Here is a 16,363-nt window from a genome sequence, read left to right on the forward strand (position 1 = left end):
TGGCCCAGAACTGGTGCTCCACCATCTCCAGCTGCTCTGTGAATGCCACCAACAACCTTGTTTCTTTCTATGTCCCAGAGCAATCTAACCTCCAAGGAATTGTCATATTCCACACGGCTCCTCTTGTGGCTCTGCAAATACTACAGTAACATGAGGCCTCTGCCTACAATGCTCATGACAATAGTGCAGAAGTGTGTAGGCTCCATGCTTCTGTCAGAGATGGCAGACAGCAAGGAGGGATGCACAGGTTTGTGGGGATTTTGAAAAGAAGGCACAAAGTATTATGGGATGAAGATGAGATTATGAGATGGAGAATACTACATTATGGGAAGTTGACCCTGTGCTCCTAATCACCTCTGCACGGCTCATTTCCACACCATCAGGAACTGCAAAAACCTCCCAAAATATCTTGTGCTGCATGTGATGAATTGCACAATGGTTTCCTCAACAACATGCAGATGAAAGCATACATCCAACATGTCCACAATCAGATCTTGCATCTGACTACTAAAACTCTCATTCCAAGACTTCATCTCCCACTCTGATATCTATAAACTCATCTTCCCTGCCTTCTCTGACACCATCACTCCAGTCCAGTGTTACTCAGCATTTTAAGGTTGATGACTCTGCATTCAAAGCCAAAAAACGTTCACAACACCCTAATATTTATTAAATAAGAATAAAAAATGTCTATATAAAGCCTCTATCATTTATTTGTGTATGTGTGTGTTTCAAGAGGTTGACATAGAATACTTGACCTTCAAGGGTAAGTGTGTAAGGAGAGTGGAGGAAGTGATACGTTCTTTGCTCCCGATTGCAATAAAACATTCAATGCCTTACAATGCTGCCTGTTGTCCCTGGATGAGAAATCACAATCTGCTGGATGAGAAACACTGCCCTAGTCAATACAAAGTGCAGTCTCTAAGATTATCTTCCTTGCTCATTGTTTCCTTTGTTTCATGGCTCCACTTGCCACTGCTCCATCCTACTATCCAGCCTTGTGCACTACTATAATTATACATCTTACATCCTACCAAAGGCCAAATATGGGGTATAATGAGTGACAAATCCCCCAAATGAGGGATACACAAATATTCTTGTAGGAAACTAGAAGTGTTTTGCCATCAATTCTTTTAGTATAATAAACGCTTTCTAAAACCTCAGCTTCATGATTTTTTATTTCTTGTGTAAATAACTGTCAACAATAAGAGTAGAGGACAGCAAGTTTGAATGGAACACAGATAACTTTGGGACTTAAATGAGTAATAAGAGACCTCACATCAAATGAGGGACATTTGAGATGAAGATGATAGTGATTCCGATTAAAAGAATTCTAGAGTAAATTGTCAGAGACATTGAACTGACTCCTGTTTTTCATTAACATAACAGAACAGATAACCCATGGATTATCAAAATATCCTGAGCTTGTCTACAACAATCTCTGTGGTAATTCCTATAAGATATGTAATATTTCCACCCATTGTGTTTGTTATCAAAATGGACCTTGTGATATTTTCTTTAATTCAGACAGAGATATTAATCACATATTTTACTAACTGCCCAGGAGCATCTTTACATGAAAGAGCATTCTGAAAGAAAAATATACATCCCTATTTCATAGGCAAAGATTAATCTTACAAAGAGCATAAAATACCAAGAGGCCAGTGCACTAGAGACAGATGCGTGTGTCTGCTGGTGATCTCTGTGAGGGGTGGAGGAAGAACTAGGGAGAAAGCAATCCTTCTTTCCATGCATTTTAACAGACATGGAGCTGCTCTGTGGCCAATTCTGTAGTCTTGAGGCTGAATTAGACTTCAGGCTATCTGGGCCCCTTCTCAACTGGATCTAACACACTCTTCCTGTCTGCCCCACTATATCCCCAAAATCTCTAGTCCTTTAAATAGTGCTGCTCTCTCTAGAAACCCACTCCTTCCCAAAGGACTTTGCAATTTTCTACTCCCTCCCTAAGAGCCAACTTCAAGTTTCTCCAAAGACATCCCCCAGCTCCCTTCCCAGAGCTAACAACCTCTTGCTTACAGTCTCCCTTCCTCATTCTCACTTAGGGCATCCCCCAGTTACCACCAGGCTCTAGCTCATGGCTTCTCCCTTACAGAAGCCTGCTCTGCTGCTGCCTGTGGATTACCTGTAGTCACAGGCCTTCCTTAGAGAGTAAACCCTCCTCCTTTTTCTCACCTGAGGTCTCCCTTTTTATCTGGGTAGCTTCCTACTTATACTGTTCAGGCAGGCTCCTTACAGAGTTCAGCTGCTTCATTATCAATTAGCTAACAAGCTACCACCTGGAGCACCTACCTGCTCCCAAGTGAAGTTCACAGGGTTGTCAGAGCCAGTTAAGCCCTGATTTTCCCTGAATAGCCACCACTTCCATGACACACCCCAAACCAGTGACATAGTCTATAGATATTGTAATGCAGTATATGCACCAGCAAGGTTTGGGGGCTTACTTAACATTGATTCACAGAGCTGTAGTGACCTCATTGCCTGGTACACCGTGTATAGTCTTTCTGTCTACATGAAAAAACACTGAAGATGTTCTCTGTGAAAATAATGGGTGGAAAATAACTTGTATGAAATGAAAGGTAGGAAGCACCCAGCTTCAACTTTCTAAGAATTAAGAATTTTCCCTACAGGTCCTTCAACATAATTGTACTGATATATCGTTAAACAGGCCAAAATCTAACATCTAATTAACTTCTGCTGGCTTCAGTGGCACTTGCGGGTGCTCAGCAGCTGTCAGGATTTGGAACATATCACTAACTTAAGTTTGCCCACTTAGTTTATTTATTTAAACTTTTCCTATTTAGCAATAAAAGAGTAGCCATCCAACACTCTGGGTGCCCTTGGCAATCTTTTACAAATACACATGTAAATAAAGAGACGCCCCTCAGTTTCCACATGATCAAATCAAATAACCCTGTAGCAACGTAAGTATAACAAACATTAATTGACCTCCCCACACAATCCCCACCAGAATTCTACAGTACTGCTACACATTATTCATCTCATTGCAGACAAAAGAGAAAACACAGGGCTTGCAACATGCCCTGAAGACCTACAGACTCAGGCTGTTATAGATCAAGTTGGGGAATACTGTCTTGTATCATATTTTGTGCTAATGGAAGAGGAAAGAGAGCACTGCTGTAGTTTACTACACTGGACCTGGTGCAGTCAATGTTTTCTTATTTTTCCACTTGTCTCTTTTTAAATCACTAGGGCTACAACCTGCTCTCAGTTACATGACTCCATAGAATTCAATGGGGCTGCATAGTATAACTGTAAATAATAGGTTTCAGAGTAGCAGCCGTGTTAGTCTGTATTCGCAAAAAGAAAAGGAGTACTTGTGGCACCTTAGAGACTAACAAATTTATTAGAGCATAAGCTTTCGTGAGCTACAGCTCACTTCATCGGATGCATTTGGTGGAAAAAACAGAGGAGAGATTTATATACACACACACAGAGAACATGAAACAATGGGTTTATCATACACACTGTAAGGAGAGTGATCACTTAAGATAAGCCATCACCAACAGCAGGGGGGGGAAGGAGGAAAACCTTTCATGGTGACAAGCAGGTAGGCTAATTCCAGCAGTTAACAAGAATATCAGAGGAACAGTGGAGGGTGGGGTGGGAGGGAGAAATACCATGGGGAAATAGTTTTACTTTGTGTAATGACTCATCCATTCCCAGTCTCTATTCAAGCCTAAGTTAATTGTATCCAGTTTGCAAATTAATTCCAATTCAGCAGTCTCTCGTTGGAGTCTGTTTTTGAAGCTTTTTTGTTGAAGGATAGCCACTCTTAGGTCTGTGATCGAGTGACCAGAGAGATTGAAGTGTTCTCTAACTGGTTTTTGAATGTTATAATTCTTGATGTCTGATTTGTGTCCATTCATTCTTTTACGTAGAGACTGTCCAGTTTGGCCAATGTACATGGCAGAGGGGCATTGCTGGCACATGATGGCATATATCACATTGGTAGATGCGCAGGTGAACGAGCCTCTGATAGTGTGGCTGATGTGATTAGGCCCTATGATGGTATCCCCTGAATAGATATGTGGACAGAGTTGGCAACGGGCTTTGTTGCAAGGATAGGTTCCTGGGTTAGTGGTTCTGTTGTGTGGTGTGTGGTTGCTGGTGAGTATTTGCTTCAGATTGGGGGGCTGTCTGTAAGCAAGGACTGGTCTGTCTCCCAAGATCTGAGAGAGCGATGGGTCGTCCTTCAGGATAGGTTGTAGATCCTTGATGATGCGTTGGAGAGGTTTTAGTTGGGGGCTGAAGGTGATGGCTAGTGGCGTTCTGTTGTTTTCTTTGTTGGGCCTGTCCTGTAGTAGGTGACTTCTGGGTACTCTTCTGGCTCTGTCAATCTGTTTCTTCACTTCAGCAGGTGGGTATTGTAGTTGTAGGAATGCATGATAGAGATCTTGTAGGTGTTTGTCTCTGTCTGAGGGGTTGGAGCAAATGCGGTTATATCGTAGCGCTTGGCTGTAGACAATGGATCAAATGGTATGATCTGGATGAAAGCTAGAGGCATGTAGGTAGGAATAGCGGTCAGTAGGTTTCCGATATAGGGTGGTGTTTATGTGACCATCGCTTATTAGCACCGTAGTGTCCAGGAAGTGGATCTCTTGTGTGGACTGGTCCAGGCTGAGGTTGATGGTGGGATGGAAATTGTTGAAATCATGGTGGAATTCCTCAAGAGCTTCTTTTCCATGGGTCCAGATGATGAAGATGTCATCAATGTAGCGCAAGTAGAGTAGGGGCATTAGGGGACGAGAGCTGAGGAAGCGTTGTTCTAAGTCAGCCATAAAAATGTTGGCATACTGTGGGGCCATGCGGGTACCCATCGCAGTGCCGCTGATTTGAAGGTATACATTGTCACCAAATGTGAAAATAGGACAACTAAAAAAAGCCCTATTTTGTATACATCTATTTATAAGGAATTAAGGTTGCAAAGAGATTAGAAATATGCTTTTGAGAATACAGTCTTCTGACAACCTTTGTCAATAGAATTTGTCAATTTTTTTTTCAGACATGGTCAAGAATATAGCAAACAGATCTGCCATCAGATATACCTGGTGAGTTCCCAATGACTTCAGTGGCAGTTCGACTGCACTCATACATCAGGGAAAAACTGGATCCATGATCTTTCCTTTCAGATATTCCTCCAGCTTTGTACAGTTTATAAACCAGTATATGGTTTTGCATGCAAGTAGAATATAGAGTTCCAATGAGCTGGAAGAAACTTTTCCTTGCGCTGATCGTTTGGCAAGCTTTAGTCTTTCAAGTGGATCAGGATTTTCCACATTCAGATAATTGAAAACACAGCTGAATACATTTTTCTGAATCTTTCCAAAAAATGACTTCTCGGCTTTAATCAAACATAATGAGTTACAGCCCCAAGGACCTACTTGATGATGCTATGATGTACAATAAAAATACTCACAGGTTTCAGAGTAGCAGCCGTGTTAGTCTGTATTCGCAAAAAGAAAAGGAGTACTTGTGGCACCTTAAAGACTAACAAATTTATTAGAGCATAAGCTTTCGTGAGCTACAGCTCACTTCATCGGATGCATTTGGTGGAAAAAACAGAGGAGAGATTTATATACACACACACAGAGAACATTCCGATGAAGTGAGCTGTAGCTCATGAAAGCTTATGCTCAAATAAATTTGTTAGTCTCTAAGGTGCCACAAGTACTCCTTTTCTTTTTTGCGAATACAGACTAACACGGCTGCTACTCTGAAACAAACCAGCCAGGCTGCTCTATGTTTGGAGTCCCTGTACATATTGATAGTGTACATGGTGGAGGAGAACCATATAAGAAACTGTGCAACCACCTACATTTTACCTACTGTAGGTATGGAGCTCTTGGTTCCAGTTCCTCAATGCAGGGCTTCCATGACATTTCAATATACAGGTTCCTTCTTGACTTGCTGACAGTTGAGAAGGGATTGAAAGGACTGAGTGACCTATGACATCTCCTGGCTGCCAGATCCATTCTGTTAGCCAGGAAGATGATAGTAGTGGAGCAGAATTAAGAATCGCTTTACTCAGCACTGGTCTTAAATCAATGAATTAAAGGAATCAGGGAATAACAGATATCACCCCCAAGATCTGTCACATGCCCTATACCCAGGATCACCTTTTCGTTCAGTTTTATTTTTTAATTCCTTTTCATAAGCACCGTACACATTTCATCTTGCCCCTACTCCTGCCCCACAGTAGCTTCTCAGTCAGAGTTCAGATGGAACTAGGTGTACCTAAGGAGAAAGTGATGGCAAGGATTTGTGGATGGTCATTCCAGGAAGCCTGGGCCCAGTTTGTATGAGTCCTACCCTTGACAAGTGACTCCTCACTTAACTCCTGTGGATTTGCAGTCCTCCCATCTATGCTTTTGCACCATGCCCAACTACCCTGTGTAATTATATGTAATTTTCCTTATAATTACATATAAGCCTGATGATTTGGCCTTATAATGGATCTGATCCAAAGCCTATTGATATTAATGGCAGTTTTCCCACCGACTTCAGTGAGCTTTGGATCAGGCTCAATATGGAATACTGCCATGCGCTTTATGATAACTTTATATGAAAGAGGCTAGGTATGTTTATTGTAAAATATATATTTTAGAAGTAATACAAAATGTATTTACAATTTGATAACAAATAGGATAGTCATGTAGTTATTAGAATTTCTCCTGGGAAACATATCAGTTTATGATCTCATCTAAAAATTCAATCTTATATCTCCATTGAAATGGACAGTAACTAAACTCTCAGTATTGTCTGTGTTTTAACCTGCACAGAATATATTTCATTATACAAGTTTCAGGAAGACAGAATACTATTAAAAAATCATTAGCATTCTCTGTTGTGACAAATCATGTGACCACTAACCTATTTCAATAATCAATGAATTATGTTTAGTTGACTCACTAAGATGATATCAACAAAAGACCACAGCTTTATTGTTAGCTTCGAATTAGTTTTCATTACTTCAGTTCTTCACTTAAGAAGAAAATAACATTGTACTGCTATCTGTTCTCATTAGAATCTTGTCATGTGAATCAGATATCATGATTTCTACTTTTGTATAATATGTAAATTAAAGTAGTGTGTGGTCCATGACTATAAACTGACTTTATTAGCATTCTGAATTTTCATTAGTTTATAGTCTTGGTAACCCGTTGGGAAGTAAAATTGGTTAACCAATTAAATTTCAAAATAGGTCAAAGCAGCACAACGTATGAACATAAACGTCATTTCACAGAATGGACTATGCATTTAAAATCCCAATACCTCATTTTAGTGACAAAACATTTAATGAGAACAGAAAATGCCACAACATAAATCAGTATGACAAATTCTAAACAAAAAAGTTTTGGGAGGAATAGTAAAAACTCAACTCACTCTAATTAGTCTGAAGATTGGAAACATGTGATTTTATTAAGATGCTGTATTACAAAAGAGAGAGACCCCTACCAATTTATCAAATAGTCCAAGTTATAAAGTAATGTACAGTATAGCAGAGAAGGATACAGAGATTATTTAAGGTACTTAATACTTAAAAAGAGAGCACAATTCAGGTGCTGGATAAACCATTTCTTCTTCTTAGTTGATAAAGGACAGTACAGAATTATTATGCTTAATTATGGGTAAAGCATCTTTCTACCATAGGCACCTAAAAGAATGGGTCACAACTGGTCTTTCCCATTGGATTCCACTCAAATGAGTGGATTGACCCCACAAAGGCATTTGGTGCAGAATATTTATTAGAGTATGCTAAAATTCTCTAACTCTAGTTGTTTGGAAGATGTGTTGTTTGGAAAATTGTGTTCATTATTGACTAGATCTTTAGTGGGTATGAATCAGTGGAGTCAAATAAGAGCTGTCAATTGATACAAACTGACAATTTGATCCTATGTGTTGTTTGACAAAGTGATGTAATGTGAATTACTTGCATCAACATAGACTAAGTCACAGCTGAGGGTAATCCTAAATAAAATTTGTTAATATCTTAATGGAATATGATATTAAAATGGATAGCAGTTCTTTATCAGTAGTAACTGATGGTTTTCATGAACAGATTATGTTACAGAGTCTCAAAACTTGTCTTTATTCTGAAGTTACTGATATTATCTGTGGAGTTGTAACACTACCTCTAGTCCAGGTTGCCTGAAACTCCAATCGCAAGATCTTGTTTCCTGTTGCTCATGACTTTGGCAAATTTTAGTATATGAGCTGAAATTTTTCATGCTAGGTGTCTGGCTTTGTTTGTTTGTTTTGGAAGATAAGGTTGTCAGCTAAAAGGTTCCGCCATTTCTGAATGTGATGTTAGGAGAAAGAATTTGTACAATCATGTCGTTGAGAAGCTCTAGTACCACTACGCTTTGGTGTAAGGACTTGACACAGTCCCAAAGTACTACTTTGAATGTGCACTAGGGAACTTTTAGTGTGTGCTAGCAGGGTCCACAAAGGGCAGTTAGTGCACACCATGCTGGTGCAATCTAAAATTTACACCCCACTGTTGCAGGCTAACACACTATATGCCTTTGGAAAATCACAGTTTACACATGCTCAGCTGAGACAAAGGATTCGTCTACACTGCTGCTGGGCGCATGCTTCCCAATTCAGGTTGATATGCATTAGCTTTCTCGAGCTAGTGTGCTAAAATAGCAGTTTAGCTAGGGATAGCATTGGTGGCAGCTCAGGCTGGTTGCCTGAGCACAAGTTCTCTCAACTCCCCAGGTCTGTACTTGGGCAGCTAGCTTGAGCAGGCACCTGTGCATCCCCTGGCTACACTGCTACTTTTAGCGTGCTAGCTTGAGAAGGCCTAGTGTGCGTCTGTTTACCCATGCTGGGAAGCACCATCCCAGCTGCTGTGTAGGCATACCCATAAAGTCTGGCCGCTAAATTTCTCAAAAGGCCACAGGGCTGCAGGGGCTGAACAGGACTTTCCCTGCAGTTGCTGCTCTTGCCTGTTACAGGCTGCTGTAGCAGGAGGCACTGGACCCGAGAGCAGAGAGATGCTCAGTGCTCACTCAGTTAGCAACCAGGCAGTGAAAAAGAAGCACCTAATTTGAATGTAGAGGAGTGAGAAATGGCCTGGGGGGTTGTGGTTGTAGGAGCCAAAGTACAGGAGGATGTATTTGAAACCTTAATATTCTTTTAACGTAGTTTATGTGTATATAACAGAACAAGACCAGAATAATCCTGTGAATGATTGGATTATTCTGTTTCTTCATTAAATGGGATTTTGAAGCATGTCCATTACTTAATTAACCCTAATGGATAGGCATATTTTCCTATTTTTAAAAATGTTAATGTTTATTAAAAAAACCAAGATTACAGTAATTGTATATTCAATTACTTATTAGTATTACCATAGGAACTGCCTGGAACAAATTAAAGCAACCACTAAATATGGAAACCATAATTTTAACATATTCAATTAAACATTATCTTAAAAAGCCTTAATCACCTGAGTAATTCAGTTGATTACCACGGGATGACTCAGATGTGTAAGGGTTTGCAAACTCAGGCTCCAAATCTCTTCACTCACCAGTTTGATTCTGCAACTGGAATGTGCCCTAAACAAAGAAAGCATTGTTATCTCATTTATTCTCGCCTGTCAATTTCTTCCTTAGGTCCCTCAATTCTTTCTAATCACTTGGCCATTGTTAGGTTTTGGCCTTACCCGTGGTTTTCAAATGCAGTCTATTCTGAGCCTACAATATATCCTGTGGATTGGAGTGGCGCAAGCACTGAGGCTGGCTGACTCTTACTAAAGCTGATTGATGATATGAAGTGAGTAGAAGTTACCAGGATCACTATGCTAAATGGGTGATTCATGTGCTCGACATGCAGTTAGAAAGGAGGGGACTTATCATTTGATCCTGGGGGTGGTGAGCTACTGAAATGAGAAGAATCTCCTTGATCAAGATTAGATGATTAGCTACTTTTTGTTGGCTATGGATATCAGCAGAAGCCGACTTTAGCTGTTGTTTTGTTTACTGCCCCTTTTGATACTGTTGCTGCTGCTGTCACCAAGACTCAAGCAGCCCCTCAGAGACTACATCATTTTAACCTTGTCTTGACTAACAAAGTTTGTTATCACTGGGAGTACAGCCAAGGATTTTCTCCTACCTGTGCCTGCCACTATTTTTTTTTTCCGACGCTTTAGTTTGTTGCTAGAATCACATTCAAAGTGCCTATGGCCCTCATTCTTCTTTGGTTCTCTCTCTAAAAAGTATAATGAAACTTGAAACAAATTTGCAACTCATTAATTTTCCTTCCAACTCCAAAACCAAGAAAGAAAATGAGCATCTTAATCATAGATGCTTATTTCAAGCGCATTTTTTAAAGAAATGGCTATTATCTGAAAACTTAAGAAAGAACAAATTTAAGATAACAAATATAAATCAATGCCACACACACAGTCAAACAAGAAGCAGATAGCTGTTTAAAGTAGGCATATGTCTCTCATTAGTAGACTTATGCCTCTGAGGAACAAGTATTGAATATTCAGGGCATGGCTACATTGGAAACTTCAAAGTGCTCCCGCAGCAGCGCTTTGAAGTGAGAGTGTGGTCGTGTGGGATCACTGGGAGAGAGCTCTCCCAGCGCTCCTGGTAATCCACCTCCATGAGGGGATTAGCGGGGGGCGTGGCTCCCAGCGCTCGGAGCCTGTTTACACTGGCGCTTTAAAGCGATCTGACTTGCTGCGCTCAGGGGGGTGATTTTTCACCCCTCTGAGCCAGCGAGTTAGAGCGCTATAAAATGTAAATGTAGCCAAGCCCTCAGTGAAAATACAGCATGTTACATTTTAGAAAGTAATTATTTCTGCTCATTGAGTTTAGCCTCATAAATAAATAAAAAGCTAATAAATCAACCCAAAATTCATGTGTATATTTGGCTATATATTACCTGTATGGATAGCATTGATAACTTGGCGACCAAAATCAGATGCAAGGATGTCATTTTCAAAGGAACATAGTATAGCCTTCTATTCTCAACAATCTAGAATTTCAAGGCTGTCTGTTTACCTATTCAAAATACCTAATAATATATATGACATACCAGCTCTGTGGCATCCTTGGATTGTAAGCACTTACTGAGAACTGATCAGCAAATATGTAAGAACATTTTGAAAATTCTTAATTCCTATACCTGTAGTACTACTGGTCTGATTCAAAGCTCATTGAAGTAATAGGAGTCTTTACACTGACTTTCAAGGGCTTTGCATCAAGGCCAGAAATAGCAATTTAAAAGATATTTTTAAAAATTGCTGAAAACATATATAATATTTTCTGATGATCTTTCTGGGAAAAGTCTGTTGTTCTGGAAAAGCTACTTTTTCAGCATTATTTGAGACCAAGGCCATCTTCCACAACAAAGTAATCTGACAAGGAGAATTGCTTTTCCAATTATCTCAAATTGTTTTCCTCTGCCAGGGAAAAACAAACCAAACAAAACAAAACAACAATGCAGTAACTTCTTTAATGTGTATGAGACAACTAAGAAAATATGACCTGAGCAAATAAGTCCATAGTGGGATTAATAAGAATAATATAATATGTTTGCAAAATTCCTGCCAAAAATGTATAACACCAACCAATTCACCATTACATAACTAGCATTTAGTTGCACACAGATCTGTCCGGAATAAAAAGTTGTCTAGCAAACTTATACAAGGGAATTGAGTACTCTATTGATGTAAACAATAACTATTTAATTATTGGAATTTCTGGGTCAATTATCTGGTACTGTGGGATATTGTAGTGATAATGTACTACATACTAGATACTAATCAGATGCTTGGTGCATCACTGAAACTGAGTAGCTGGGTGAGGTGCAAAAGGGAACAAAAACCCAAGGTCTGAAGTAACATTCTGCAGCCCTACAGGTTTCCTTCTCCCTTCTCACCCTTGTATGATCCTGTTCAGAAACTCCTCACACAGCAAGGTGTGCCCTGCACAGTGTGTGCCACCATTCACATTCGCTGAGATTTTTGTAAGTGACTAGTTATTTGGGGAACCTCCATTTTTGTGTGCCCAAATTGATCAACCTTAAAGAGACCTGATTTTTCGGAAAGTTCTGAATGCCTGCCCTCTCATAATCAGCCCCCTCTGCAGACTCTCAGATTGGGCACCCAAAAATTAAAGGCAGTCAAAATTGCTAGCCACCATTGTAAACTCTGTTAATTACCTATAAATCCTGCCTTCTTGTGCTGTGCAACTGTACCAATTTCACTGCCAAGGAACCACCCATAGCTACCCCTTACACTATATGAGCCACTATCTAGTGGCTGACACAAAACTTGCTTCTTAATGACAGCTTCTGGAATTACTCAGATTAAGTGGTGAGGGCTTGTGTCTATAGTGCCAAAGGTCTTGCATTTGATCCCTAGTGACAACTGTGATGTACCTCTGCATAATACCTCTTATAATAACACAACAGGAAGGGTGATAGAAACCCCATAGAGAAGGTACTCCCATTACTCTCACCTATGTTTTCTTCAGTGTAATATTCCTTTATGTTTTGGATAAAATAATTGTTTTAGAATAAAGCATGTGTCTCAGATACGATTCCTCTGAATGATCGATATATTATTTTTAACCAGCTAGCAGTCATATTTGTACTGGGTGTCCTTTGTTCATAAGGTAATTGATAAGTATGTTAACCATGAGATCCCAGATTATACTGAAATCTTTTCCTTTGTTTAAATCAGTAAAGATATATGGATAATTTCAGGACTTGAACTAATGTTTCTATTTTACAGTTAGTCCCTAATATTTCTTCTCAGGAGATACATATCCCAGCTGCCTTTCCACTTTTTCCCTTTTATGAATCTGAAAACTCTTGATCATATGGACATATTCAGTCCTAGAAAAATGTGAAAATACATCCATTTCATGGTACTTCAGCACCTACATACATTGCAAAAGGGTTTTTTGCATGGTCAGTTGTTTTCAATTTGTAATAATGGCAAAGCAGTTTTGCTAGCAAGGAAAACTTTCACCTTTCTTTTAAAGTGAAATCAATGGACTCATTTGTGCCGGTTTAAGGGCAGACCATTGATTCAGAAAGTCACAATTCCTTGTTCTCTATTTGCTCCCATAGGAAAATAATCTGCTATTGGCCCTTAGCAGTAGCATGTTACTTCCTCCCCCTTTCCCATTCCAGCTCTGCTTCATTGGCAAGTGTCTTGGAAGCTGGAGACAATGCTCTACTCATTCCATATACCTGTCCATCCACTCCCAACTCACTGGCTGGGGAAAGGCAGGCAGCCTGTGATCTCCCATCCTCCCCATCCTATGCCTGTTGTGGATATGTGGGGAGGCTGAGCAGAGGCGTATGTGTGGAAGTCTTACTCTCCATAGCACTTAACTATGTAGGGACAAGATCACAATCTGGTCCTATATTTTACACAATCATTTGTGCATTCTATCTGAACTCACACAAATAGTGTTATCTTCAGTTTTATACAATGTATATTATTTGCAACATCATCTGCTAAACCTTACAAATATTTCCTTTTTTTTTTCTACACATCAGTCCTTGGTCTTCTGATTCCGATATCTCTAAAGAATCAAAATTCAAAGTGACTTCATTTTGTTTACCTCTTCGTTCATTCACCAATATCATTAGTGATGTTGAGGTGAACATGACTATCTCAGTGAAAAGTATGCTTTTAAGTTATCTGCTAGCAGAAAGAGCACACATCCAAATATTGTGTTTTCCATAGGTTCAATAAAAATGGTGAATTAACATTTATTACCTGTATGTGAGTGATTTCTCTATAGCAGAATTGACACAACCAGGTAAATACCTTGAAAAACTGTTTTATCTCAAATTTTTTCTGGGAAAATGGGATATATTAAAATATTATTGTTATTGTTAGTGCAAAAGTGTCTGAGAGGGAAAATTTGGACTAATGTGTGGAACTATTTGGAAACTTTCTGAAGAAACTTTTTTTTTCCAGGGGAAAATGACAATTTGTAGAAATGTTCCATGGAAATGTAATGATTTGACAAAATGCCAACAGAAAACAGCCGGCCAGCTCACAGGTGGGCTCCTTGGCAGAACACCTGGCAGGCAGAGAGGGCAAGCCAGGAACCTGGAAGTCCCAACTCCCAAGGTCCCAGCTCTTCAGCCAGCCAAGCTCCCCTCTCAGGGCAGTTAGCCTGGCAGTCTGCCATGGAGTCTAGATTCCCAGAGCTTCCAGGTTCCCAGCTTCAAGGCAGCCTGCCAGGCTGCCTTGGAGTCAGGACTCCCAGTATCTCTTAGCCGCATGATTCCTCAGCTGGTGGGTGCCAGGGCTTGAAGAAGCTGAGGGATCCTCAGAAATATTTAGACAAGACCAACCTGAAATGTTATTGTGATTTTTTCTAAACAACATTTTGGAATTTGGGTTCTGCAGAAAATTTCAAAAATTCATTTTGCATTCTGTTTCAAAACAGTTTTTATTTTTTTCCCCACAGAACGTGGGAATTACAGTGTCCCAGCCAGCTTTACAGCTGGCAAGTACAGATGCGGTGGAAGGACTGACAGCATATAACAAGTATAGTAGGGCTAAGCTGTAAAGAGCCTTAAATGGAAAGATAATTACTTTATTGATGTGGAAAAGAAGCGGGAGCCAGTTGAAGGACAGAAAGGGTATGTCTACATTGCAAATAAAAAGCCATGGCTGCCCCAGGTAAGCTGCTTGGGCTCCTGGGGCTTGGGCTATAGGGCTGTTTCATTGCAGTGTAGATTTTCTGGCTCAGGCTGCAGCTCCCAACTCACAAGGCCCTCAAGCCAGGGCTCCAGCCTGAGCCTGGAAGTTTACGCTGCAATTAAACAGCTCTGCAGCCCAAGCCCTGAGAGTCCAAGTCAGCTGGCACAGCCTAGCTCTGGGTCCCTTAATAAGATTAAGATTAAGATTTTATTAAGATAATGTTGAAGTAAAAAGAAAACGGTAAAGAGTTTAGGCATAGGACTTTCTGGTTATCAGAGAATAAGGTACAGATTATCAAGGGGTGCAAAATTCGGTTTAGGAGTGGGTGGCGTAAGGAATACATAATCTGCAATCTCCCCGATTGGGGGTAAAAGTTGAATGGGTCAAAATATAGACATTGAGATATGGGGGTATGTTGTCCATATAATGGCTATGTTCAGGTGTGGAGTATAATGAGCGGATACCATGATGGGGATGGATCTACCCTCATTCGGTGGGATTTAATGTTCAGTGAGTTTATGGTTCCAGTTCACATGGTCCAATGGAAAAAGTCTCGCAGTCCCTTTCCCATAGTTGATACATGATGTTGTACCAGCTCACACCTCCTGGTATTGTCTGTGGCCGGTGATGTGTTCGACGTAGATGTCCCTGGGCCATCGGATTGCGTCCGAGACGATGAGGCACCGCATGAGCCATGCATAGCGTCGACCGATCCCACAGGTCTGCAGCACACGCTCATTGCAGGGGTCCCAAGCGCCCAGGACTCTGACGATCAGGGCATCCATCTGCACCTCCTAGCCCTTCGCTCTCAGGGTGTCGGCCGAGGGGGGTCGTATTTTTCCAGCTTATGAGCTCGGGCTTCGCAAAAGGCCGGAGTCCTGTTCTCGAAGGAGACCATGATGTCGACAAGGATGATCTTTTTCTGGGCCTCGGCAGTGATTATCATGTCAGGTCGCAACTGGCTGTTCGTCCCAGGGATGGCAGAGTTCATGGCAACCTCCCCCAGTGTGGTGTGATTGCTTTCACTAGGCAGTTCTGGATGGCATTGTGGCGCAGCTGCCAGGCTCTGGAGTGGGGCTTGCAGCTGCACAGGACGTGGGGCAGGGTCTCGTTGTAGTAGCTGCACTTCCTGCAACGCTTGTCTTGGTTCCCGTGGCGGATGGCCCCATTGAGCGTGACGCAGTTGAGCCAGGCACAGTGGATGAACTGCCAGTCAGCGAAAAGGGTGAAGCTGCCCCTGGCGAGGAAGTGTTTGCTGGAGTCCCACTTGCTGGTCAGTTCGAAGACTTTACCCTGGTCCGGTTTACGTCCATGTTCAGCAAGTGGATGGCCGCCTTCAGGGTCCTCTCCAGCATGCCCCAGGCGCTCGGGATGACAATTGTGTTATCGTCAGACCTGATCTGTGGCACCAGGACTCCCAGCTCCTGGCGCACCTCGCACCACTCCCAGCGGCAGCCGATGCGCTTCCACAGGTGACATATGGCATTGCGAGCGCGGGACCACAGTGAAGCAATGTCGCCACTGTCCCATCCGAATTCGCCATCCAGAGAACCGCTCAGGAAGCTGGCGGTGTCTTGGTTGGAGGGGGCTCTGCCGATCTGCTTCTTTGTTGTGTCATGGAGGGCGTTT

The sequence above is a fragment of the Dermochelys coriacea genome, chromosome 1 (genome assembly GCF_009764565.3).
Source record: "Dermochelys coriacea isolate rDerCor1 chromosome 1, rDerCor1.pri.v4, whole genome shotgun sequence".
Classification (NCBI taxonomy): domain Eukaryota; kingdom Metazoa; phylum Chordata; order Testudines; family Dermochelyidae; genus Dermochelys; species Dermochelys coriacea.